Source organism: Etheostoma spectabile, chromosome 10 (assembly GCF_008692095.1).
Source record: "Etheostoma spectabile isolate EspeVRDwgs_2016 chromosome 10, UIUC_Espe_1.0, whole genome shotgun sequence".
Lineage (NCBI taxonomy): Eukaryota > Metazoa > Chordata > Actinopteri > Perciformes > Percidae > Etheostoma > Etheostoma spectabile.
The window spans coordinates 20382067-20408645 of NC_045742.1; the positions used below are offsets into that span (position 1 = coordinate 20382067).

General features: G+C 40.0%; 1 protein-coding gene across 1 annotated transcript in view; it reads left to right on the plus strand.

The window, feature by feature from the left end:
- Window positions 1-26579, plus strand: part of frmpd3 (FERM and PDZ domain containing 3) — a 92643-nt gene that overhangs the window by 21486 nt on the left and 44578 nt on the right. The window contains exon 2 of the mRNA XM_032528662.1: window positions 17396-17500. The gene's annotated coding sequence lies outside the window, so the exon portion shown is untranslated. The remainder of the gene's footprint in view (window positions 1-17395; window positions 17501-26579) is intronic.

Consider the following 26579-nt stretch of genomic DNA (forward strand, 5'->3'; position numbering starts at 1 on the left):
CAGACAGCCTAACACATTCAGTTTGAGCTTTCTATATAGGCTAAATAAAATATTTTGTTTCTTAATGATACCCTGTTCTTCCAAACTCAGTACGGGTTCCACTTCATTGCAGTTATAAATGTTGCTCCTTAATTTACAATATAATGTGATATCCATTCAACTAGATTGCCTTCTTTTTGGTAGATTTTCACTGTGCTCAACATTTCAAAAGGTCTTCAGACTGTGTTTCTGTGACCCTCTCTGTGTAAAAGCTTTCTCTGGATGACCAGTAGGCTAGATAGCCTTGAGCTCTTCAGTGGGCCAAACCTGTTATGATGCAATGCTTTTATCACATTCCCTTGAGACTTGACTTTTAAAGAGTTCAAGGCATTGCCCTTTAAAGTAAAAAAGTATTAAGTCCTAGTTTATGTTACATAACTACTCAGGTTTACAATGTGCTGCACAGTTTGTCAGGGGACTCATGTCCCGAGTGTGCTGAGGGCCACCTAAAGATTTCTAGATTTACAGTGCATCATTTATAAATATATGGCAGTGCCTTCAGGTAAGGTAGATGGCTAGAGGGACAATGAACAGGCCCTAGCGGATCCATGACAGGGAGGAACCCATGCAAAAAAGGGACAGCTATGTATGTATGTTCTCACTCCGACGTGCACAATGTGTTTGTTACGGTTGTTGAGTACAGACTTGTTACGTTTATCTCATCTTACTCTGCCTCTGCCTGTTTGTGTTCCATCATGCTCTAACGGTTTCCTGTTGCTGGCCTATTGCTTGTTGCACTTTAAAAACCATCCACTTACCTTCAGACTGCATTCCCACCTAGTTTTTAAAGAGAAATACGGGAGCCCTGGCGTTCCCTGTCAACATTTCTCTCTTTAAGAGGCTGTAATAGTCTGGGTTTTAAAGCTAGAGGGAAGATACTGGTACTATATGAAACCAGATGACCTAATCTATTGGTACCAACAATGCCATGCCAGCTTGTTAGAGATGGGGCAAAATAACACTCCAAAGTTTTTGCTTTTGGCAAGGGAAAAACTGGCATGGCCATTTTCACAGAGAGCCCTAGACCTCTCACCTGAAGATAGCTGAATGAAAAAGTGTATGCACAAGTCTTCCCTTTACAGACATGAGTTATGATAATCCCATGCAGATTGGGGCAAAAACAGTGCAGTTCTTTGCATGCAGAATGTGTTATTGCCTATTCTGAAAAAGGTTAATTTGAATATTTCTGCATACTGGGGTCCCTAAACAGTCTTTGAGTTGCATAAATTGGTCTTAATCAAAAGCTGAGACCCTTGTGGTTTAATGAGCCCACTTGTATCCATGTGTGATGATGTTAGTCCCCATAGTAGCCATTTCACTGTAATGAGAGCCTTTTCCTAAACTTGACATCACTGCTTAAAATGACGTGTTGTGACCTCAAGCATAATCATAGCCTCATAAAACTGTACAACCCCAAACTAGACCTAGTGCATTCAGAGGATGTATGGCTTTCATAGGTATATTGACAATAAGGTGATTTCTTTCATCCAAAAATTAAGTAGGCACCTAAACCAAACACGTTACGGATTTATGACTAGCAAAGCCTGACACAGAATGCTAAGCTGCATCTCAAATTAATCTTCAGGTTCCCCAGCTTTCAGATGGTGCATACCACGTCTATGTGGCAACTACTGTTGACCTGCTAAACATCCCACCTAAAGATCCCCTGCAACCCCCTAAAAAAGACAAAAATGGCTCTATGTGGGTTTCAGAGGGTTTTAAAAACTGATATTTTAACCATTAGTAACTGTGATTTGTCTACTAACAAGTTCTTCTTCATTTTTAAACATGCCACTCTCTATAGCTATCAGTTTTAAGTAACTTGTTCAATATTTTAGAAAAAGTTGTCTCTACTCAACTGATTTTGTTCATGAACAACAATCACATTTTCACTATCAACAGAGCACTGAGACCGCTCTGGTCAAGGTCTCCAATGATTTACTGCTTTTCACCGATGCAGGCCTGTCCATTTCAATTCTCCTTGACCACAGCTCAGCCTTTGACACAGTGGACCACAATGTCTAAGGGTGTTTTCACACGCGTCTTGTATAGTTGGTTGAATCAAAACCTGGAGCGTTTACCCCACTGGTGCGGTACATTTGGGCAGGTGTGAACGCAGCAATCTAACTCTGGTGCAAAGCAAAACAACCGGCAGAGACCACCTTGAGGTGGAAAAATTGTTTTAAAAGTAGTGGATGCAAGACTCATGTATAACATATTGTACTACAGAGACATTGTTTACAGGGGCTGCTTCAGTTATATGACTACTGAAGAGGTACATTTAAGGAAAATGTTATTTCTAACTTATCCCTTGTTAAATCTATATTTCAATAAGAAAGGAGGGCAGAACAATAAAGACAAGCAGAAGAGTTAAAGGATTTTAAGCTGTGTGATAACTGATATGTGGATGGTGCAAATAGTCTTCAGCTTAATATCAGTCAAACTAAACTAAACGTTATTGTTGACAACACTCAACGTAAGAAATTGAGACAGACAAAGGTTAAGCCGATTATTTGCAATCAAAAGAGTTTTTGAAATCAATTCACCAGCAGCTGGATGTTGCTGTCTTCTGTATTGCGGTGCTTCGTTGTAAGCCACAGTAAAGTACAGTTGAATAATAATAATAATAGCCATTTACTCAGCACAGAGTATCTACATGGTGGTGGTATGGGGGAGTATTTTGGGCACTGTTTGACATTATAAGAGTTCAGGGAAAGACAAGATTAGTCACAGGTTTTCCGCCTGCTGACGTAAACTGCTCATGCTGGTCACAGGGGACGTTCGTGTAATAAAGGACAGATTCCAGAGCTGTGGGGAGTGGGCTGTAAAATATACTATGATCTACGCACTTACAAAACATTTATGTTTGGATTGAATAGTTAATGGAAAGTGCCTCTGGGTATTTCATTGGTGTTCGTAAACATGGAGAATGACTTTCTCTATTGAAGTGTGTACTCTTCATGAAACACCATTACAGATTAATGTAACAGAACTCTTCCAGCTGGACAAAAACTACTTTGAGACCAAAACAAAGTCCAAATCTCTTGTTTCTACATCAATAAAAGTAATACCCTTACCATTGTATTTAGTGGACCGTGATTGATCATGCACTGTTCTAAAAAATGAATCTATTTGATGAAGTCGGTTTTCCTAAGTGCACGAAACAATTACCCAACGTTCTCTCACTGTGACGAAGTAATGAGAAACAATACAGCGCACAGTCTATATTCATGTTATTTGAATTTTTTTTTTTAGAAAAGGAGTCATTTGTGCACAGTGTTTTGTCAATTGTTGGGAGAACTGTGGTGATTTAATTATGGTTTATTGGTTAAATGGTTTATTTGTTTGATCATCTTGTAAAATGGCAATATTCTCTTAGAAATGAAATTTTTACCACTAGTGTGCTGTATTTGAGTGATTGTGCTGTATGTGAGTGATTGAGTGATTTCCATTTTGTCAAGTATTATTCAAAAAATGAATGAATAAAAAATAGAGGTCAAAATTGGAGCAACAAAGGCAGAGATATCTTTTATTGCGTAGTATGGGTCAAGCTCCAAATACACTAGATCCTACAATTTCATTTTATACTGTCTCTTATCTGACAATAGCCTACTTAATATACCATTATGTACTTTAATCTCTAACACTGTATCATATTTCAGAAGCTGATCCTATGTTTTATGTGGAAAATCTTAATTTTCAAAGTAACAACTAACTGTAGCTGTGTCAAGTAAATGGAAATACTTAACATGCACTAAGTACTACAGTATAAAATTTGCACATAAGTATAAAATGGGTACACAAGTACAGTACATGAGAAAATGTAGTGTACTGTATGTTCCTTGTGTCAGAAGTTATTTCAGGCACAAAGTGTAATTACAAAGTGTAATTCCAAAAAGGTTGAATCGATTAAGACTGTAGTCTCACAAGATTGTTTTGTTTGCAATTTAAAGAATCTCCCAGGATAGTAAAGTGGATGTGGGATCTGATGGTTTCTTACAGATCTACAATGTGAATAGCCAGAGCTTAAACCTTAAGCTTTTTTGAGACACAAACAAGCAGAAGACAAGCTCGGAATTCCAATGCCTGAAGGGGACATCGGCAAATAAATAATTGATTCCTCCAACTTCAAATTAGCCTTACTTTTATTTCTTAAAATCAAATAAACAAGCTGCTCTGGGCGGTTTCATGTTATATGGACAAAGTACATCATGCTGATTAGTCAGTAAAACAGCAAGCAGATTTATGACAGGGTAGCTGCTTCCTTGTGTAAAATAAATTTTTAATTTGGATTCCCATATGTTGTTAGCTTGACAACAACTGACTGGTACACTGATGGCTCAGCCTGAGCTAAAAAAGTATCTTGGTAATTTGGATAATTCCGATAATTCAAGCACATTCAAGTTTCCAAAGATTGCAGCCAATTTTACCTTGTCTCTGAGACGTGCCAGAAATTAAAAATTGGTAATAATCCACCCGCCCCACCGCCCATTAGCACCACAGACACTCACACACACACAAGACAATAAATAATAAGGATCCTTCCTGATTTTGAGAGAAGACTACATTAATTAGCTGCCCGCCTTCCTCTTTATTGTCCTCCTTTAGGCCCTCTTTTCCCTCTTAGGGAATCATGTATGATTGTCCTGAGGTGTAAACATCAAGGTGCAAAGTAAATCATCGTGATGAGCCTAGTGGCTCTGTGCAACTGGCCCTCAGGAGAAAGGAATCTGTTAAGCTTCTGTAGGTTATCGGTGAGCATTATTAAGGTTCCTTCTGAAGTACAAGGTATTTAAAAGACTAATGGGGCACATGGTATGATCAGATAATACTCAAGTTGCAGCAATTGTCAGCTTATAAAATTTGCTGTTATGCGCATCATCTAATTTGTGTAGGTGGGGAAAAAAAGTACATTCAAATACTGTCAAACCGATTTTGGCAAATGATGGGATTTTTGATATTTCCTTTCCAGCAGTAAATGGGATTTACATCCAGAGAAAGGGGGTGTCGCTTAATCATTTTTTGACATTGTTTTGACATTGTGGGGCTTGTGTAGAGCACTGGTGGTCCCAAAGTGTTAATGTAGCAGTGGGAGGGAGTAGGACACCAAGGACATCATGTTTTTGACCTCATCTTGTATCTAAAAACTACTTTCCAAGATTTCAATGAAGGAACAAGTGTATAACTACAGCAATAGCACCACCATTTGCCCATTTACAAACCTCTTTATGTTTTGGCTCGTACATCTGAAGTGTGAGGCGTAAAATCCTGGAGTCCTTGCTATAAATCAAATCAAATCAATATTTCCAAAGATATACAGTATATAGATATTTTTAGTAAAACTGTTTTATGCTAGTCTGGAAATCCACCACCAAGCATGCATTGGAAAATTTTACTGCACGCAATTGGATAACACTACAACCAATCACAACAATAAATGGGGTGACGTATCCATACGCTTAGCTGCCAGCGGAGCTAACTGGTAGATTAAACTGTCGTCTTCTGTTTAGCTCGCCTCTGGCCCGCCCATATCAGATACACCGATGTGATTGGTGCAGCTCGGCTACAAGGACATAGTTAATGAGTAGAATAACTCAATGTCAGAGTGACTCGCTGAGCAAATTCAAATTGTGCTCGTGCAAGAAGTATGGATTTCCAGAGTAGTTTTAGGGCCAATCTTCCGACAAATAATATTATATTTCCATGTATTGCAGGTGACGAATCTTGCATATTTTTTTCTTGCAACAAATAAGAAAGCAGCTGACAGGAAGTCACATGTGTATACAGTCTTTAATGTGTTTACAATATTTAAGGATTTTATACCAAACCCATATGCAAAATGAAGTTATGCTGGTGGGATGTCTAAACCTGAATCCTATTCCAATTTTACCCTAACATTTAAAAGTGACTATTTTTGCAGATGTACCTAGTAACAAAAGTAAAGTCCAAAATTAAAAATAAAGGATAAAGAACAAACATAAGATCCAGCTCCCTTTAAAGAGCCTTAATTCCCATCACTAGGTGCAAACCAATTTAGACATGAACACATTGACATAAACACATAACGTATCATTGTAAGCATTTCTTACTGATGCATTTAAACTGCCATGACCACTTGGACCATGAATCAGTCTCCTTAAAACAGCTGTCATCTTTTTTCCTTTGGCCACACAACACTGACATATTACCTTATTAGGTTGATATGTTGTGACTGTTGACATAAACAGTCTAAAATTATGCTATGTTTTAAATGATTTGTAAATGTACAAATCCCTAATTTTCTTTGAAAAAAAACGTTGATATTCTTACAAAACTACCAGACTAACAGCCGGGATTTATTAATTCTGGGACCTTTTCTGTTCACTCAGCAGTGATTTTTACCTTATTATTATTGGCCTGCATTAAAATGCAACAGGTGCATATTGCTGTTCAGTTAATAAGTATTGTTATTATTTAAAGTTGACCAATTTTTTTATAATTATTCATGTGACATCGTTACTGTTATATTGCTGTACGAAAACTGCTGTTCATATTGTTGTTAGAAGTTTGGTGAATATATAACGACAGTTGTTGAGATAATTAGAAAAGGCTGATACAGTTGCAAATGTGTTTTAAAGTAATTCTGTTACTAAGGGCAATATATAAAGTGCTGTATGTTTCGATACTGTACCAATGCACCTTAAATTATTTTAGATGTTTTTTTGATGAGGAGTTTACTATTTCAACAACATATAATTGTACAATATTACCAAATTATAGACATCGGACCAGTAACTATATAGTGTTGTAGGCTACTGTGCATTAATGTGACAACAGGGAGCGGACACCTCAATGGATTTTGTGCATGTATTTTGCTGGGGTGGAAATAACTGACAAATGTACTCTATTACATTCATGTTTATAGGGTAAGTCACTTGTCATTTGCAAAAACAGACAGTTGTCCACTATGCATTTAAAGCAAACAGTGGAAGTTAATATGAATTGAACAGAGTAAAAAAGATATTAATGCACAATGCATATTCTCTATTTTAGCATCAGTAAATCTGTTATCATCCTGGCGGTCAGTTAAATAAAAATGTCAACGCGCATCAATCCAAATTACTTCAGCCTGGCTTGACCTAGTCGCTCCTCCTCAGCCTGGCTTGGCCTTCGTGAAACACACCAAGCCAGGACGCACAGATTAGACTAGGTCAAGCCTCGCTTTATCAGTTATCCTGGATTTATAAATTCTGCTTTGTGAAACAGCCTCCAGGCAGATGGTGGCCATGTTCATCACAGTGCCTTGTAATGATACAAATCTGAATCGAGATGTAGATTAAACCTTTCACAGTATGTTCCACACCCTCAACACAGTAGTTTCCACTGACTCCTCCATAGATTGTTGTTCAACTGCATGCATATTCACAAATGAAGTCCACTCTCTCTCTCTCCTCCTTCAATTTCCACAGACACTGTGGTGCCTGCAGACCTGTCAACCTCTTACTCCCAGAGTGAGCAAAAACTGGCTGCAGAGAACAACCCCTGGGACTAACTATCTTAATTAGCAAGTATTCCTGTTTCCACAGTGAGGCATGCCACAGCAGAGGGCACAGTTAGAAAAGGCCAACCCACAGCTTTCCATTAAAAGCTTAACCGGGTTACGAGCTAGCAGGAACATCTAACAGCATGGTGATAAAAGACATAACACACAAATCAATGTGTACTGTACATGTATAGGCACACACATATCGTTTACAAATGTGTGTACACACATACAGTACAAACTCACAGGCTTGTAATAAATTGAAACCATTTACGCTTAGAAAAAACAACTAGACCACTGAGATAGCACTGTGGCTGGACACTTCAGCAGGTTTATTATGGATATCCAAACTCAAATAGCTTTTACTTTTATCCGTTCCCATGCATCCTACAGTTCCATCAGTGCCATCAACCATGTGTTATCTAGCAAAGGAAAAAGGCAAAGCACCTGCTCTTATAACCATAAAGCCTTTGAAGGCATTAGGACGCATACTGACAATACAGGACCCTGAGCAATTACAGGCCTTATCTTCCTGCCTGACAAACAGTCCGCTTCATTATGGGCTTTTAGCTGACACCTTACCTCAGCCTTTTCTATTGAATCATCACTGCTAATGCAGAAAATGAAACGGCTAAGAGGCTTGTTAAATATATCTGAATTGTTTAACCACAATTTTCCTCATTGATAGTCCTTTTAAAGCCTCCATTAGTGAGTAGATGCATTGAATGACAATTAAAGAAAAGGACATCAGGGATGCAGAGGAGGAGGAATATGTAATGCTTCTGAAGAAAAGCAGGGAGGTTAGTGGTTTGCACCTATTTCAAGAATAAGACAATTCATAGAAATAAATTGGCCTCTTTCCAGCCTGTGTGTAAAGAAATCAATAATAAAAATTACAGTTTTGGCTGTTCATTTATCGATTGATTTATGTATCCCTTTGTATAAGAAAAAAACTCTTGGCAAAATGGCAAAATCAAGAGGCGCTAGTTTCAGCAGCAGGTTGTACTGGGTAAAAGCTAATGCACTGTATGTCTTAATTACAGAAACACTCAAAAGGTACATTTAATGTTTGCTATAAGTGTTTAGATTTAATGGGATACTGTTTTAAATAAGGGTGCTTGTTTTTTTAATCAAAGTACCCCTTAAGTTGCACACCAATTTGTCCACCTCAATACCTCCCTCTGTAACTGGATTCTGGACTTCCTAACCAATAGACCTCAGTCTGTTAGGTTACACAGGTCACACCTCCTCAACAATCACCCTGAACACCGGCGTACCACAGGGATGTGTGCTGAGCCCTCTCCTTTACTCTTTACCTACAACTGCATACCTGTACATGGCTCTAACACCATTGTAAAGTTTGCAAACAACACTACCATGATTGATCTCATCAGCAACAACGATTAGACGGCCTACAGGGAGGGGGTCCAGCACCTATCCTTGTGGTGCACTGACAACAACCTGACTCTCAACACCAAAAAGAGCTAGACCAAGACTAAAGAGCTCGTTGTGGACTTCAGGAAGTCTAAAGCTGGCACACACACCCCTATCCTCATCAACGGCAGCAGAAACTGACAGTGTGCATAAATCCCTCACTCTCTTAGACAGTGCGTCCCCTTGCCACGACAGTTGTCATGGGGACCCCGCCAGTAGTTGACCTAGGATCCAAGAACCAGGATGCGCTTGTGCGTTCCGGTGCCACCAGAATGACCAATAGGTTCTCCTCCTGGATGCGTGCCAGGAGGAGAGGAATCAGAGGGACCGGGGGAAAAGCTTAAGGAAGCCCTGGGCCGTGACCAGTGAGAGAAGACCCAGAGAGGTAGGTTGTCCCGTATATTCATAGAAAACCACAGTGTGCAAGTGCATTTTCTCTTGAAGTGAACAGATCTCCCTGTCCCCCTTCAACATTAGACATTAGGTCTGCTGCACAGTTCAAGAAACCCTGGGATGTACACCTCTCTGACAGCAGGTGTCTGTGTTACTAGGTGTCTGTGTTAGTAGGCTTCTGGCTATCTCCAACAGCTGAGCTGAGCACACACCACCCTGACGGTTTATGTTTGCCGCTGCAGTCACGTTGTCTATTCTGACAACTACATGTTCCCTGCTGCTACTTGGGCGAAATGTTGCAACACTTTCAGCACCATGGACAGCTCCAGACCGTTAAGTTGGGGGGGGGAAACACCCCCCCACCACCACCACCTGTGATTCGCACATGGCTAGCAGACGCATCACAGACAGAGCCAACACAGTTGTGTGTGGCGCGATAAGTGACAGCAGAGAGCTCAGTGGGTCCAGCCTTGGCGCTGACAGTTTGGCTCTCACAGTGGTTGAGTCTATGTTCATGCACAGATAAATTATTGTCTGTGAAGAGACCAAAAAGCTTATTTGCCAGTTTATGGCAAAGCCCAGTGTCTGTAGGTGTTACACAGCCTCCATTGTGTGGAGAGCAGCCCTCTCTGGGGAAGGAGCCATAATGATTAAATAAAAAAGGACTTTGATCCTTTTTCTGCATAACAGCTGTAACAACGTCTCCATGCATTTGGAGAACGTGCGGGGGGGGCTAATGAGTAGCCGCACGGCAGCCAGTTGTGCAGGAAAACATCTCCCTGGAAAGAGAATGAGGCATTTCCTGTGTTTTGGGACAACAGAGATGTGGAAGTACCCATCTCTCAGAACATTCGTGGTGGCGCACACATCGCAACATGTGTTGACCCAACCGGTTGAATTGAGACAGGTCGAGAAGGGTCTCATTCTGCCCGTCTTTTCCGATGTGAGAAGTAACGGAAGTAGAAACCATCGTTCTCCTTTGCCTGCAGCTCTGCCAGCTCTGACGTCAGACGTCCTCTGTTTGTTGTCGGTTGGCATAGCAACATAGAGCGTGCCGCTATGCTGGGGATGCATGGCGAAAGCTTATAGCGGTTTGTTGTTTGTTGCCATAGCAACAGAACGTGCTGAGCCTGATCCCGCGCTGTGAGAAGGGAGTACCTGGTCATGACCGACAGAGCGGCACACGCATGCCTGTGTGTCGGCTGTTTACACAGCAGTGAGTATCTCTCTCACCATTCCACATAACCTGCTGGGAGGTGGAAAAAGACTGAGTAGGCTAAAAACACACACTTTGAGTGGGAGCCTGTCTGTTTTCCAACTGTAGCCAGAGTGAGTTACTAGCTAAGTTTCCATCCACTTGTCAATCGAATTATCTGAAGTTCAGTAAAAAAAAAATTATTCATGCAAATAAAGCTGGTGAAAGCCAGTTAAAACCTGTGCGTAATGACATCACATGCTGTTTTGCGATCAAATTGGTATATCGAAACAATGTTTTTCTAGACAAAATGGATCGCGTTGTCTACCAACTCATGATCAATATTGCACAAGTTGTAATAGTGATTATGTGCCAGCTGATAGCGACATATCAAGCTATAATAAGAAAACAACGATGCTATCAACACATCGCTATGATGATGCAGATGCAACTTGGCTTTTATTTTCCCTCCGGCACTGCTGCAAGACAACTCTTTTTTGAGACATGTCTCGCTGTTTGAGTGCCTTCCATTAACTCCGGAAGACGTCCCATGGCTTGTCCTAACCTTTGTTGGCCATTTCCTTCGTGAGTTCCTGATCAATTAAATTCAGAAAGTCTCTCATCTCCTTGTCCATCTACTTTGTTGACATCCGCCATGTGTGCAGACAGAACGTTAATACTGGACGGAAATGAACTAAAACGTCTTCTTCTTCGTTTTGTGGCGGGTTGCAACCATAAAATGACCTAAAACTTAATCGCAATTCATTATGTATTTGGCAAACAACAATTCCATCAGAGTTTATTGCATAAGCCGTGTATCGATCAAGATAAAATCCGATGAGACCAAAAGTATTTCCTTTGAGTTGTTATGCATGAAATTCCATTTAATTTTACTGTTTCCATAAGACATTTTTCATTCAATATCACTTAATTCGGATAAAACCGTGAGGATGGAAACATAGCTACAGTTACTGCAGCCACCGTTAGTGGAGTGGCGAGTGGATTGGACCGGGTGGGTGCTGCCCACCGGGCCTCATCACCCAGCCGCCAGTAGGTGGAGCCGGAGCCGGGGGTTGGGGGTGGCACAGACCGCAGCTTGCAGCATTCACACAGGTCGATAACAAAAACCTAGCTTTTGCCCTTGTGTTCTGCACCGGGGCAGAAGGGCGAAAAATAAATCTTCATGACTGCACATGCGGGTCACCCAATAATGATAGCTCTTAGAGGGCGGAGCCTATACAAACTAGAGCTATATTATTCTTACTACTTGTATAATGTCACTGCTACTACAGTTCACATATGTGTACATGTTGTTCATCCACTTTTTATATTACACAGCCATATTTATTCTGGTCTTATAACACTGCAATATATTTCTTGCCCTACCTATGCATCACCTGTCTATATTGCATTGCACTTTTCTGCTTCTTTTGCACTTTGGGTTGGACACTATCTGCATTTCACTGTCTTTGTACTTGTAAACTGGACAATAACAATAAAGTTGAATCTAGTCTAAAGGACATGGTGCTGAAATAAGACAGTTGCTGTGCATGGTGTTGAAACAGCTCAACAAGACAGTTTACAGTCAACGGTGCTGAAACATCTCCGCCACTCAGTTATCTGTCCAAGGTGCTGAAACATCTCCGCCACTCAGTTATCTGTCCACGGTGCTGAAACATCTCCGCCACTCAGTTATCTGTCCACGGTGCTGAAACATCTCCGCCACTCAGTTATCTGTCCATGTTGCTGAAACATCTCCACCACACAGTTATCTGTCCATGGTGCAGAAACATCTCTACCACAGTTTGATACCAACGGTGCTGACACATTTCCATCACTGTCCAGTTGGCTGTCCATGGTAACTGCTATGAGACATCTCATGATGTTTCCATAGCAACACAGCAGCTGCCAGCCTTGTGGTAGTAGTGTTGATATACGTTAATGTGCTACCTTTTTATTAAATAGGACAAAGACAAAGCAAACGTTCAAAGATAACAGTATGTTTCTGGCTTTGGGTTTTCCATTTTGCCCACATCCTAGTTGACCTTGCTTAAATGTAAAGTTTAAAATGGACACTGACGTATTTTTGAAGATACAGTAAGCATCAGGTGTGTATGATATGATCAGATTTCTAAGACAGCACAGAGTCCAGGTTGTTTGTCCTTGCCACAGAAATGACCTTGGTAGAGAGGTGTGAAGGAAAAGGAGGCAGAGAAGTGAAGGTGTAGACAGACACTGTTTGCAGAGGACAAATATGAAGGGTTACAATGTGTGTCCTGGTAGAGCGGGGAGCTGAGAGGGTAAGGAATGCTGAGAGGGTTTTCAAAGAAAATAGTCTAGATGAAATGGACAAAGGGTCAGGCTCTGTGTACTGATAGTACAAGTCAGATGGTGGATGGATGGTGGAGGCAGATGAGGTTTAATGTAAGAGCATATGAATGAGTATAAAAAATGAGGAAAATAGGCTCATTTTCCTTGAGTGGAAGCAATTGGGGTGAGCCGAAGGGACAGAAAGGTAAGGAGCCTTGCAAACAACTGATCCATTCATGGAACCAGGTAAAAGGGCCTGACTATCTGACACTTGCAGAATTCAACAGAGCACAGCACCCGGCAAGATATTCAATGATCAGTTGGCTGCACATGAAACTATTTAGAGTTTGCATGGCTAAAGCAAAAGTCTTCTCAGAAGAAAAATCTGTGGCTTTGGAGATTGTGCACTACTATACTACTACTACTACTACTACTACTACTACTACTACTACTACTATACTACTACTACTAATAATATTAATAATATAAAAGTATAGCCGCAAGCGGCAATTCACAGGTTCTAACCTTTTTTCTTAATAGCAACTTCAAAGTAATTTCACAACATCGTTATAAAACATATCCTGCAAGCTTGGTAACAATTGGATTTTTTTAATGCCTGCAACTGATTTGTCAAAAACATTTATTTTCAATTCAGTGTGATATGTAGCTCAGTCCAGATCACGGCAATTTGAGAAAAGCAGATGACCAACACAAAAAATATTTACATATTACATACATTGTATTTACATACAATTTATAATTACCTTCATAAAGCACAACCACTCTTCCAAACTTCACACTGTATGTATGCCCATTTAAGGGGTATACTTGTTTTGTTCACTTTTAATTCTTATAATATATTAGTACATGTGTTTTGTGTTTGGATATGTGATTGTGTTTTCGACATGGGATTCTTTTAGTAATTGCTTGTGAGTAAAATGTGTTAGCTGTGTGCTTGAGCATCAGAGATCAACCTGTAATATTGAACATGTTTTCTATTAAGTTATAGCCTCTGGCAGATACTATCTAATAGACTTTCTAGCCAACACCTAATTATATTCCTGATGCAACTGGAATGACTCGTAAAGGAGGTAAAAATCATGACGATGACATTATGATGAGGATTGACAAACTAAAATAAAATATGTATATAAACGGGCATACCATTGGTACTGAAACCTAAAATATGTCATAATATCCATATTATGCAATCAAGTTTCATACATTCCAGCTCTATGTTTCAATGTCAATTTATGGTGCAAAACAAATACAGAAATAAGAAAATTAACCTACTTTACCTCTAACATACTTTTTAAGACTTACGACTTCTTTACTTTGAAATGACTGTCTTGTATTATACCATAGTAATAAATATACTTGTACAACTTTTACTTTTGATATTTTTTTCTCTGTCTCACACTGCCGTTCTCTGCTCGCATCAGTATAGTATGATTATCAGTACATACTGTATGTAGATTAGTGAATGAGACAAGGTCACCAATGTATTTAAACGTAGGTTAGTGAGTCTAAAAAGGTACAATGGTATGAGAAGCCGGTCCCTGCTATGTGTTAAGGAAACATGTACCCATACTACTACACTGGTGCTAATTAATATCCTCCTACTTTTATGTCAGATCTGATTCTTATCTTGGATTCTACATCTGACGTGTAGAAAATTCTCCTGGGTCAGTTGTAAAAAGCAGTGGGAGACTGTTATGTACGATTTCCCCAGGTTCCAGCAAGTCTCCATCTCATTCTGCCACCTGTGATCAAAGCTGCAGGCAGTCTATCTTTGAAACGAACCATTTGTGCAATTATAAATAAATGTTAAAGCTGGAACACTCTGTCTCTCTGTATTATCCTGTGCAGTTGGTGCCCCCATCCTATGGAAAAACCTCCCAATGCATATTAAAGCCGTACAGACCCTGAAAACGTTTAAATCGCTGCTTAAAACGCACCTTTTTGCAGTAGCTTTTAACCTTTGTTAACCTGGTTTCTGATGTTTTAAAGTGTTGTTGTTTTGTTTCCCTGTGATTCACTTTGGTTGTAGTAATCTTTACATTTTTTATTTATATATTTGACATCGACCCTGTTCAACACTTTGGTCAACTGTTGTTGTTTTTAAATGTGCTATAGAAATAAAATTGACATTGACATTAGAAAAGTGTAATTAAATATTAAATCGGCATTGTTTTAGTGATTGGAGTGTCATTAGTTAGCTCAATATCATATAATAAGATTTTATATCAATGTAACAAATACACTACAAATCACTTCATGCCCTGGCACCAAATCATTATTATATCAGCTCATGTTAAGTTTACTTGTAGGCCAAAAACAGCACATACATGAGAACAAGAAAAAATACAAAACACAAAATAATAGGCATCACAGAAATGGATTCCTTAAACTGAGAGTGCTGAGAGTGGATAAACAACAATTTGAATTAAAAGACATTACCTTCAAATTACATATAAAATAAAATATCTGGATCTGGACAGATACCAGTCGTCAATTTGTCTCTACCATGTTCATCATTACTGTCATAGCAGGAATTACCACCCAGTGCAGGTACATAATGTGTTGAGTCACTATGGACCGTAGCTACCACCTTAGGCATAAATAAATAAGAAGTTTCAACCTGAAAGGACACTATTGCTGCCCATGCAGCCACAACTTGAAAGGAGAAAGGAAGAAGGCCCACACACTGCAGACTAATTTTTTAGCTTACTCCTACTCACACAAAGAGACATGCAGCAAGATGAATGAACAGGGTCACACAGACCATGAAAACAGGACACCAAAACTGAAATTGCATTGGCAAGAACCTGAACCAGTGAAATAATGATAACTCAGGAGTTAAACATAGCATTATGAAGACAATGACTTATTCCAGTAACTGAGCAAAGCTTTAAGGAAGGCTAAATTAGCATTATGGAGCAATGTTTTGATGAGTGGGCTGCTGTTTTGCAGAGGTCACACGTACCTTACAAGAGCAGTTTGACACAATACACATATACATTCCTGCCAATGGTTTTACATTATCCCACTTGTCTACAGGTGGCAGGAATGTGCCAACAAAGGCAGAGAAAAAGACTGCAGTAAAAAATGAATGTCAACAATGCAGGGTCCAAAATATACCAAAACCGGCTTTGCAATGTTTTATGAGAATGGAAATGTATTCTACATATTTGTAAAGGATACGCACAATCAGGGGCTGAAGTGGGCTGGAGCGATCTGGAACGGCATTCGGGCACCTTCGATTAATAAGTTTAGTGCATGTAGGTACTGAGCATGTGTGTGTAATTCAGGCCTGCGTGTAATGTGTGTAATAAGAACAAAGAGTAAATTGTAATTTCCCCTTGCGGGATTAATAAAGTATACATTATTTTTATAATTATTATTATTAACTTAGAAAGCAACAGGTTCTGTTTTTTTGTGTCCGGTAGTACCCCAGGGGAGTGTTTGAAAAAAATGACTTTGAACGTTTTGCTTTAATGTAACCTTTCCTGATTTTACTGTATGTTACGTTTTATTCTCGCTCCTTGATGTAAAGCACTATGGATACCTGCTGGTTGCCTTAAGGGGCTGTATAAAAACATGCTGACTGATTCATTAAAGTATGCAAAAACCCTGATAAACATCACATATGAGGTATCCAAGTATGGGTCAGCACCATTATCCGTAAGTGTGCTTGCCATCTTATTTCTAATTAGAGCAATCCTTTGTTAAATAAAATAAAGGGAGAGCCATCGTTACAGACTATATAGCACCACACAGAAAATCCAGCACTTAGCCTTGCAAAATCTGCAGTTTTTATTGCTCAAAGTGCACATATATTACAAGTTCATTACGCAAAACAGACTTCATGTCTAGTTATTTGCACTCCAGTTTTAATAAACTATAAACAGCACTGGGGGTTTTGTGTTATTAGCAATCAAATTAATTAGCATGAGCAAGGGGGTGTATAAAATGCTGATATTACATTATCTAGGGTGCCACAAATGAACAGAAGCAGCACAAACAGCCTGTGAACCTACAGTTTGCAAAACAGCTAACTTATGTGGATGTGTGCCTAACATTTTTAATATTTTAAAATCCTATTTTACTAATTATTCCAAACTATTGCTACCTTGGCAGCAGAACTCTGTGGTGCAATAAGCACACTTCTGTAGCTGATGGATTTAAAATGAGTCTTATGACCTAATGAATATCTAAGCTAAATAACATCTGTGTTTTTCACTCATCTACGCACTACTATTATTAATATTTGTAAACGCAGTTTTTACATTGATTATTTACATTGAAATATGTGTTTAACTGCGTTTACAAATACATCTATTATTCAAAGTAAATTCATGCTACATATTTTACATTCTTTGTGCATCTGTCATACAGGGTCGTTTTATTGTACCAACAATGGGGCTGAGAATCAGTGGGCTATTCAGCATCTACTGTGAAAAACATTCAAGTCTTTTGTGTGCTTTTGTGTCTCTCAACAGGGACACATACCACCAACCAGACACTTGTGTGTGTTTGTGTGAGTGTTTGTGGGAGACCCGCTTTAAAAAAGGAACCTCCCGTCCACCAGTCAGCATTCAGAGATCGTAAGTACACCTTCTACCTTCCATATTCTCCAACGTTTTTATGAGCCAAAGCTATACATGGTACTGAAGGATCCCTGTGTTAATATCACACTGTGAGATCATTTATAAAAGTAAAAAAAAAACTGATCCCCATTCAAAAAGGTAAAAAAAGCAATATTAGACAAAACATAAATCAAGCAAAGAAAGATTTCAAACTCCTTCCGTTTCAGTTTGATCTAATAAAAGCTATAAACCTAATCTTACAAGGATAAAACGCTGAATCCTTATTCAATGTGAGCCATAGGCAAAATCTATATTGTTGAATTTTGATTAAATGCATAACCTCTTTCTCGCTGAATGATCATTCAGCTTTAATAGACCATTTAAAATAAGTCATGCATAATTATTCCAAGTGCTTTACCCTCCAGCGCTAACCCTTTCCAGTCTTTCTCAAGAAACATAAATTATTTCCTGTTCGAGGTCATGAACTCTGTCTGGGTGGGAGGCTTCTGTTGTCATGAGTGTGTGATCTCATAAGCAGCAGCAGTTTATGTGTGTGTGTGTGTGTGTGTGTGTGGTGTGTGTGTGTGTGTGTGTGTGTGTGTGTGTGTGTGTGTGTGTGTGTGTGTGTGTGTGTGTGTTGTGTGTGTGTCCTCTGCAGCTTTTGCTCACATCTGCAATTCTGCATTGATTCCATGCCAGTGAGCAGAAAGCTGATGCAGAGCGGTGGGTTCTCTGTTATAGCTAGGTACATCAGCCAATGGCTAGTGCCATTACAGGATGAGTGTGACGGAGTTTAATAATGCTGCAGAGTAAATGACTGCAGTCAATACAGTAATCAAAATTTGCTGCAGTCATACGCAATTGTGCCAAAATGTACTGTATATGCAATTAATATGCTACTACAATTATTAGTTTTTTCAATTTAAAAAATGAGATATTTTTTTCAAGCTTTGTTTCTTTATTCCATCAATGCAGCACAGTGTACTAAACACTATTTTGCAAAAAGGAAATACTTGTCAACAATTTGAAGCTTTCCTTAATTAGCATATGAAGGGCAATGTTCATAAGCATCAAAAACATGTTGTTTATCCCTACAGCACTTTGGGATTATAATCAACACAGGGCCCGCTTATTGTCCACTTACGCTGCATAGGACCCCCTCTACGCTGAATCACTGCCGCATATTTCATCTCATTGCTTTTCAACAAATTAACATGGGTTAGTATCAGGGAAAACTGAAAAGAAAATGCCTGCCATCATATTCCCTTTTGGCTGAGAGTGGGTAGCATGCTGAGATGTTAAGACTGTAAGACTTCCATCAAGACCTGTCAAAAAATCATTCACACTCCCAGTGTAACGTGGCAGAATGTGTACAAATTCAATTAAATCTCTGCAGCTGAATTATTTTACTTTCCACACAACTGTAGTTTTCAAGCATTCTTCAATATATCATGTAGAGCTAACCCAAGCAGCTAACTTTTGTAATTACCTCACAACAAGACTAAGGCTGAATGGCATTTCTCTGTTGTACCCCTACCTTATTGTGTTACCCCTAGCCCTTGGCCCTCGAAACCGAGTGGTAAGGGCAAGGGATGAAAACATACCCCTATAAAATGGGAGACCACAAAGTTACGGTTATGTCACCATACAGTATTGATTCTAAAAGTCTAAAGGATATGCAGATCCGAGACACTCCATATGTACAGCAGTGCTTCTGAATTGGCATGCTAACATGCTCACATGCTGATGTTTAGCAGGTATTATGACTACAGTGTTCATCATCTTAGTTTATTCTGCAAATTAGCACTTAATAGCATTATGGGAATCATAGCAATTAATGCAAAAGTTGTCACTCCAGACCAAAGTGCTGGACAGACTGACATACATACTGGACAGGCCAACATGCTGCTAGCATGGCTAGAAAGTACAATTTAAATTTCTACAGCTGGAAATTGGTGCATTCCACAACGAAAGTAATAAATAAGTAACTAATAAATATCTCAGTGCCGCTGGAGAAGAAAGGGTAGCATTGTTCACTACTTCACAGAGATTTGAGAAAACTGTGCTGAGAGGAGGCCACAGAGGACCTGTTTTGCTGGGGATAAACAACATAGACGCAGCAACAAAAAAAATCCTCTGTGATCTGCCAGGGGGAATATAAACAGCTACTCAAGCATATGGAAGGTGTTGCTATCACAGGGAGAAGGGAGTTTGTTTTTCTCCTGCATCTCTACGTATGTAGTTTACATTCCACAAAACTTGATCTGTTGCCCGGCCTTTAATGATCTCTAAATGCATGTGAACACATGCTGGTAAAAAAGAATAGACCAGACTGACAGATGAGGAAGTGATTAATTCTGAGGCACAGATAAGCCACTGTTCCATCTTCAGAAACACTTCACAGGCAGCTATTAATATGCAAATGTTCTCAGCTGGAATTTATTGGACTCTTACCCTTTCTTATTTCTTCCTAAATGATGCATAAACTGATACTGATTCTGGGATAACTGTGGGACTTACCTGCTACCATGACTAAGCTACATGAGCAGCTAACAGACACTAATCAGGACCCCATCCAGCCACTGAACCAAAGCACACTTTGTCAAGATTTTCATCCCAAAACAGGATGTGATTTTTTGGAAAATTTAAGCTGCCGTTTGAGCCCCTCGGGGCTTTTAAAAAGCCCAAACCCTCCCTTTAAGGGGTCTTTTTTTTTCTGTTTTTATGATATTGGGGGGTGACCGAATTTAATGGTTTTATTGATCAAATGCCAAATAAAAAGTCCGGGCCCCCGACTTTTTTTTGGGGGGATCTCTTATCCCCAAGCGAAATTGCTTAGGACAAGATGATTTCCCGGGTTTTGGGGGGCACCGAAACCCGTTCAAAGTTTTTAGAAACCCAAAATCAGTTTAGAAAAAAACCCCAAACAAAAGGCCCGGGGGATATCCCGGTGGGGGATTTACCAATTCAAAACCAGCGGGGGTGATCCCCCAACCTTGGGGGATTCCTTTCCCCGGGCAACCCTGACCCTTTTCCCCGCTTCATCCCTGAAATTTTTCTGTGAAACTTCTGCAAATCACTTTAATCAGCTTTCTTCAATACTCCATCTCTACTTCCCCCCCCTAGTTTCCGGGAAAACAGTGGTAAAAAGTTTTTTTTTCTCCCGGGGGGCCCCCCCGTAGTGCTCCGGGGTGGTAAACTTAAGCAGACTTTAAAAACAGTGGAGTTTTTCCTATTGGCCCCCTTTAGGGGAAATGGCTTGAGGCCCCTCGAAAGTTTTGTCTTCCCGTTTAGATAGAGAGATGCCAGCTTCTTTTGAGGTGTAACCCCAAACCGAGGTTGGGGGGGCCCAACCTTTTTTGATAAAATGTGGTAAAACAAGTGGCAAAGCTTTTAAAAAATTGGGAATTTGTCAATCCCGGTTTGTTTTTTTTTTAAAGTGAAAAGGGTTAAGGCCAAGTTTTTTCTGAAATCATTTTTTTTTGATTCAAACAGGATCTCCAAGCTTTGAAATGCAGGTGGGGGAAAAAATGCCCATTACCGGGGGGTGTTTAAAGGTATCCGAGGGGTGATCATCTACAGACTCATCATGGCGCCCTTTTGTCACAAACTGTCGGGAATGAGCGGATCGTACCCCGGGTGAAACAGCACTCTAATTAAAACACAGAGGAAAGGCCACAATGAAGCTATTATTGGGTGTTTTATCTTTAAACCACTTCTTTACCTTTAAGAAACACTCAAAGGGCTTAAAACTAGTGGGAAGGGGTTTTCAAAAAAAGAGAGATGAAAAGGACAGGGGATGTGGGAAAATTTTCCATCTCTGCAAGTAAATTTAAACCTCATTTGGGTCCAGTGTTTGGAAATTTTGGGGCTCACACAAAAATATCAAAATTTAAGGGGTTTTTTTTCTTTTTTTAATAGTGCAGGGGCCCCCTTTAAAAAAAGGGCCGGTTTGAACGGGAGATTGGGTTGGCCCGTGCTATTGGGGGCTTGGGAGTTTATTTAAAACCCAAATTTTTTTTTCCCCCCCAATTTTTACAGAAAGGGCCCCAAAACCCCTTCATATTTCAAAACACTGTTTCCCCCACTAAAGATTACGACAGAGAAGCTGCGATTCAGAATGTAATTTCAACTATCAAGATTTAAATGTGCCCAAAAACATGGGAAAAAGGGTCAGGGAATCACGGCCGCGCGGTAGCCCCCGGTCCTTTTTGAGGTTAAAAGACTTTGGATTTAATTAACCCCCAAAGGGCCTTTTTTGGGATGTGCAAGGGGAAAAAAAGAGGGGGGGGTTTTTCAAGGAAAAAAATTAAAAAAAAATTTTAAAAAAAAAGGAAAAAACAGAAAAAAAATCGTGATTTCCCCTAAGGTTTTGCTCCGACCAAAGTTTTTAACGGTTTGGCCCGTTTTTGGATGTGATTAAAAAGGGGTTTTTTGGAGATGGGAAAGTTTTTTTTGAGAGGATTTGGAAAAAGTCCCCATTGATAGGGAAAGTAAGTATTTGGGGTTTTAAAATTATGTGTAAAGAAGCAAAAAACCCCATTTTTTTCCCCCCAAATAAAAGTTTAAAAAATCAGGGGTTGGAAAGGACAAAGGATCAAGGGGGCCGGGTTGGGAAGGGGCAACCTTTTTAAGGGCACTGGGGGAAAATTTCAGGGGGGTGGACAAAAGGCCCTTTTCCATGCCCCCCCCCCATCCATTCCTGGGCCCCTCCAAGGAGGCCCTTCATCCACCCCAAAAGGGGTGAAAAGGTTTTGGCCGGGGTTTGGCCCCCTTATAATGCTGAGACCCCAAAATTTGGGAACCTTGGACTGGGAGAACACCACCCAGGGTTTCTTTTTTAAAACCCACCCCTTAAATTAAAAAGGTTGGTTTCCTGTTAAGGGGTGTGGGCTTTTGGTTCCGGGGTTTTAAAAAAAGGGTAAAATTGGGCTTACCCCAAAAACAGGGGGCCTTTTACCCCCAAAATCCCCCTCTTTTTTTGAGGGACGAGGCAAATTTGGAACCAAAAGGAAATCCCCCCCGATCCCAAAATCCCCCTCCCCTTTCCCCCATAACCCAAGTTTGGGTGTCTGCTCTTGGGGGTTTCAAGAAACCGGTTTTCCGGGTTTTTTTAATTTTGGGGAAAAAAGGGGGCCGCCCAAATTTCTTATTGCTGAACGTTAGTGACCCTTCCCAAGGGGCCGCAAAGGATTTGCCGCAAATGGGGCCCTTTTCCCTCCCTTGTTTTCCAGTTGGGGGGGGTTAAAGTCACGGGGAAAAAGGGGGAAACTGTCAAACCCCCCTCCCAGATGGGAGTTGGGCCCGGGGAAACTAAAAGGGGGTTAAAACCCCAAAAAAAATTTTTGAAACTTTTTAGGAAGGCCGGGGGGGAAATTTTGGGGGGGAAGGGGGCGGAAAAGAACCCGGTTTTCCAAATTTCTCCCGGTGTGGTGAAACCCCCCGGGGGGAAAACCAATTTCCCCGCTGGTGCTTCTTGGGGGTAAAAAGCAAAGTTTTTAAATGGGCCTCTCCCGGCAAAGAAATTAAACCTTGGAAAAGGGTCCCCAAATTTTATGGAATTAAGCTGGCAAATTTAAACCCCCCTTTTCTCCAAGTTTCCCGATTAAACCTTACCGGTCCGTTAATGACAACCATTTTTAGAGTGCAAGCTGAGAAACTTCAGTGGACGTGGAAAAAAGGCTCTTTATATGCCACTGGCTACATTTAAATGGCTGTCTGCCAATAGGCCTAAAACATCACATATATGATTATGATGATTGTGGCGGAGACTTGGACTCCAGGTTAATAAGATTCTGACTGAGTAGCAAGATATGAATCCAATTGTGATTCTGTGAGAATTCACAGATCCAGTTTCTCTTTTTTAATCTTCCCCTTAACATTTAAAGGTGTCTCCATGTATGTGTGTGTGCTCAAATCTGGCTTCTGTTGAAAATAAAGGATAAAATATGAATTACTAAACAGACATTAATTAAGAAGTTCCCCATACTTTAGAGCCACGCAGCACATTGGCCAGGAGTCATTCTTGATGCCAAATATCTCGAACATCTCTCTCAGATAAGGCCGATTGGGAATGTCTTGCTGCTTGTCTGCAGAATCTCTGTGATGTCCGTTTTCTTCATTTTGAATCATGTTGCCGTCCATATTTCTATGTGCTAACGTTAGTGACATCAAGCCGCAATGATTTGGCGCAAATGTCTTGTCCTCTTGTAGTGGTGTGTAAAGTGCAACGTAGAGTACTGTCTATTCCCATCCAATTAGATTGAATTTGGTATTAATGACGCAAACAATAATAACGGTAACTCCAGTAAAAATTTTTGAAACTTGTTAGTAAGGACTAGATTAGGACTGTATTTAAAGCTAATTCTGGTTTCCAACTTTGCTCCAGGTGTGTCTGTTAAACCACGGACAGAGACAACTTCTCTCTGTGGATGCTTCATTGCAATCAAGCAACAGTACAAACATGGGCGTGGCTCTGCAAAGAAATAAACAACATTGTAAAGGGTACCATACACAATGCATAGGAATATATATGCTAGCAAATAAATAATAACCCACTATTAATAACATTATGTTAATGCAGTATAACTACTGTAGCAAGCCTTATTCTACACAAGACATTCTTCAGTCACGATGTTTCGTTCAGCTATCCACTCGCGCTTCAGAAAAGTGAAGAATAAGTTTGTTATATCCCGTCATGTAGCTAACGTTGGAAGCAGGAAATGAGTCGTAACACAACACCCCCCCTGTTGACTATAGGTGGTTGTGCTTTGTATGTGTGGAATTCTGAAATATCAATTTGGGAATTGCCGTTTTTGTTTATTCAAAGCCAAAGACAATCCAAAGTAGTGCTACTTTGCACATTTTTGTAGGTCTGAAGTGTATTTCACATTTTAACTGCCAAAGCTCCGTCACTTTCTGTCTCTGGTCTGCTCAGTCAGTGAGCAGTGTGAGACGGGGAGGGGCCAGCGAATAGAGCGACAAAAGCCAATGTGTGCTTCTTTTACAGATATATGTTTAATTATATATTTTGCAGTTCTAATCCAAACACCATCAGACTTGGCACTGCACTTAGTTGTGCCAGAAGCAAGACGCCTGTCAAGTTTGTCAAATCCATCAGACTAACGGTTCTAAAGATAGCCGCATAACACACACAATCACACACAATTCACACACACACACAATCTCTCACACACACACACACACACACACACACACACACACACACACACCACACACAACACAACACACACACACACACACACACACACACACACACACAAACACACACACACACACACACACCTGCAATTTATAGCTAGATGGCTCCAAGAATAAAGTGCTGGAGTCCCCCTTACCCTTTGAGCAAACTGCATCACAGTCACAGTCTTTGATTTGTATTCAACTTTCTTCGCTCCTCAGACTTCTGATGCAATATCCACATCAGACAGTCTCAGACAGTCTGTTGTATCTGCTGACACCAATAATGTAACTCATGAAACTCCACAGATACAGTCAGATATGGAACTTGAATTAAGTCTGAAAAGTTGCAGTAGTTGAAACAGTAAAAAAAAATATTCTATTCTAAACAGCTCGCTCCTCTTAAGCACTGATTTAATTAAAGATTGGACCAGACTTAACTCCTTAAAGGAGGGATTATATATAATTTGATGATATATTGTATGAGGAACTAAACACAGTGGTGTTTAATTGCTATAAATTATCTCTATGGTGCAATAATAATCAAGATTTTATTCGCTTTGTTTTTGTGTTGCATTCAGTGCAGGCTGAATGCAACACTTTAAAATGAAATGCAGTTCTGTTTCAACAAACTTTTCTATTAGTGTTAATCCAATAATCTCTGAATTTGGCATGCAGCATCTTTGGAAAGTCAAAGACCTAAAGTTATTAAAAGACTGTTGGCACTCCTGATCTTTTAGCTGCCGCGGGCAAAAGAAACCGAGCCGGAACTTGTGGAAGCAATGTTCAATAAAAAAAAACTGGACACGACTGGACGTTTTGTAATCCCCCCTTAGGATACATTTTCCAATGTAAAAGTCATTTTGCTAACCAAATACGCATTGCTCTATAATACCTTTCTCTTATTCTAATATCTTAGGGAGTTTTGTGAAAATCTAAATGCAACAGCGCTCTGGCAACATGACGCTGCACTGGTGAGTTTATCCACAGTTCCCTTGGCACTCAGACTTGCCTAATGCTATTTGTGGCTAAATATTATTTTACTCCTCTGAAATCAGCAGCTCTGAAGCAATCAGGGATGCCCACGCAAATGTTCACACATTCACATGAATGTACATGCACATTAACACAGAAACGGCAAGAGAGACAGAGAGAGAAAGAGTGAAGTGGAGAAACAAACAAAAAATGATGTGTTTGTATGTCAGTAAGTAACTATGGTGACATATCTTGATACTGCTCATTTTTTACAAAAGATAAAGGAGGGGCGGAAGTGTGAGAGAGAGGAGAGAGAGAGAGGGGAGAGAGACAGAAAGAGAGAGTGAGAAGAGAGAGAGAAAGAGAGAGAGAGAGAGCAAGAGAGAGCCTTTGTTAAAGACCAGCAAGAGTAAGAGGATGACGTCGATGAGGAGCTAGATGTAGATGTGGTCTCGGCGGATTCGAATACTGTAACGTCTGACTCATAACCTCCCCTTGTTCCTCAGCCCTCAAGCTTACAGCCGCTACATTTTAGAGATGCTACTTTGCTCCTTGCTCCACAGGTTGCTATGGTGATCACTGACCTGAGGGATATGTAAATCATAACCTACTGAGTCCACAGGTATTTTAGAAAAAAAGTGTCAGAGGCTATTTTGTGTTGTAAATGGAATGGATCAGCTAAACACAATTGCCATTTTGTAGGCATAGCAATAGTAATAAATAGCATCTAAGAGAGTAATGTAAATATCTTTAGTTTTTAGATTGTTGGTTGGATCCAACAAGCAATTTGAAGATGCACACTTGGGCTCACTAGTAACATTTTAAAAAGCATACCAGTTAATAAGGAAAACTATGTTACTTTGTTGCAAGTGCTACAAAAATCTTAAGACTGTATCAAGGCTCTGATTGTGTGCATGTGTGC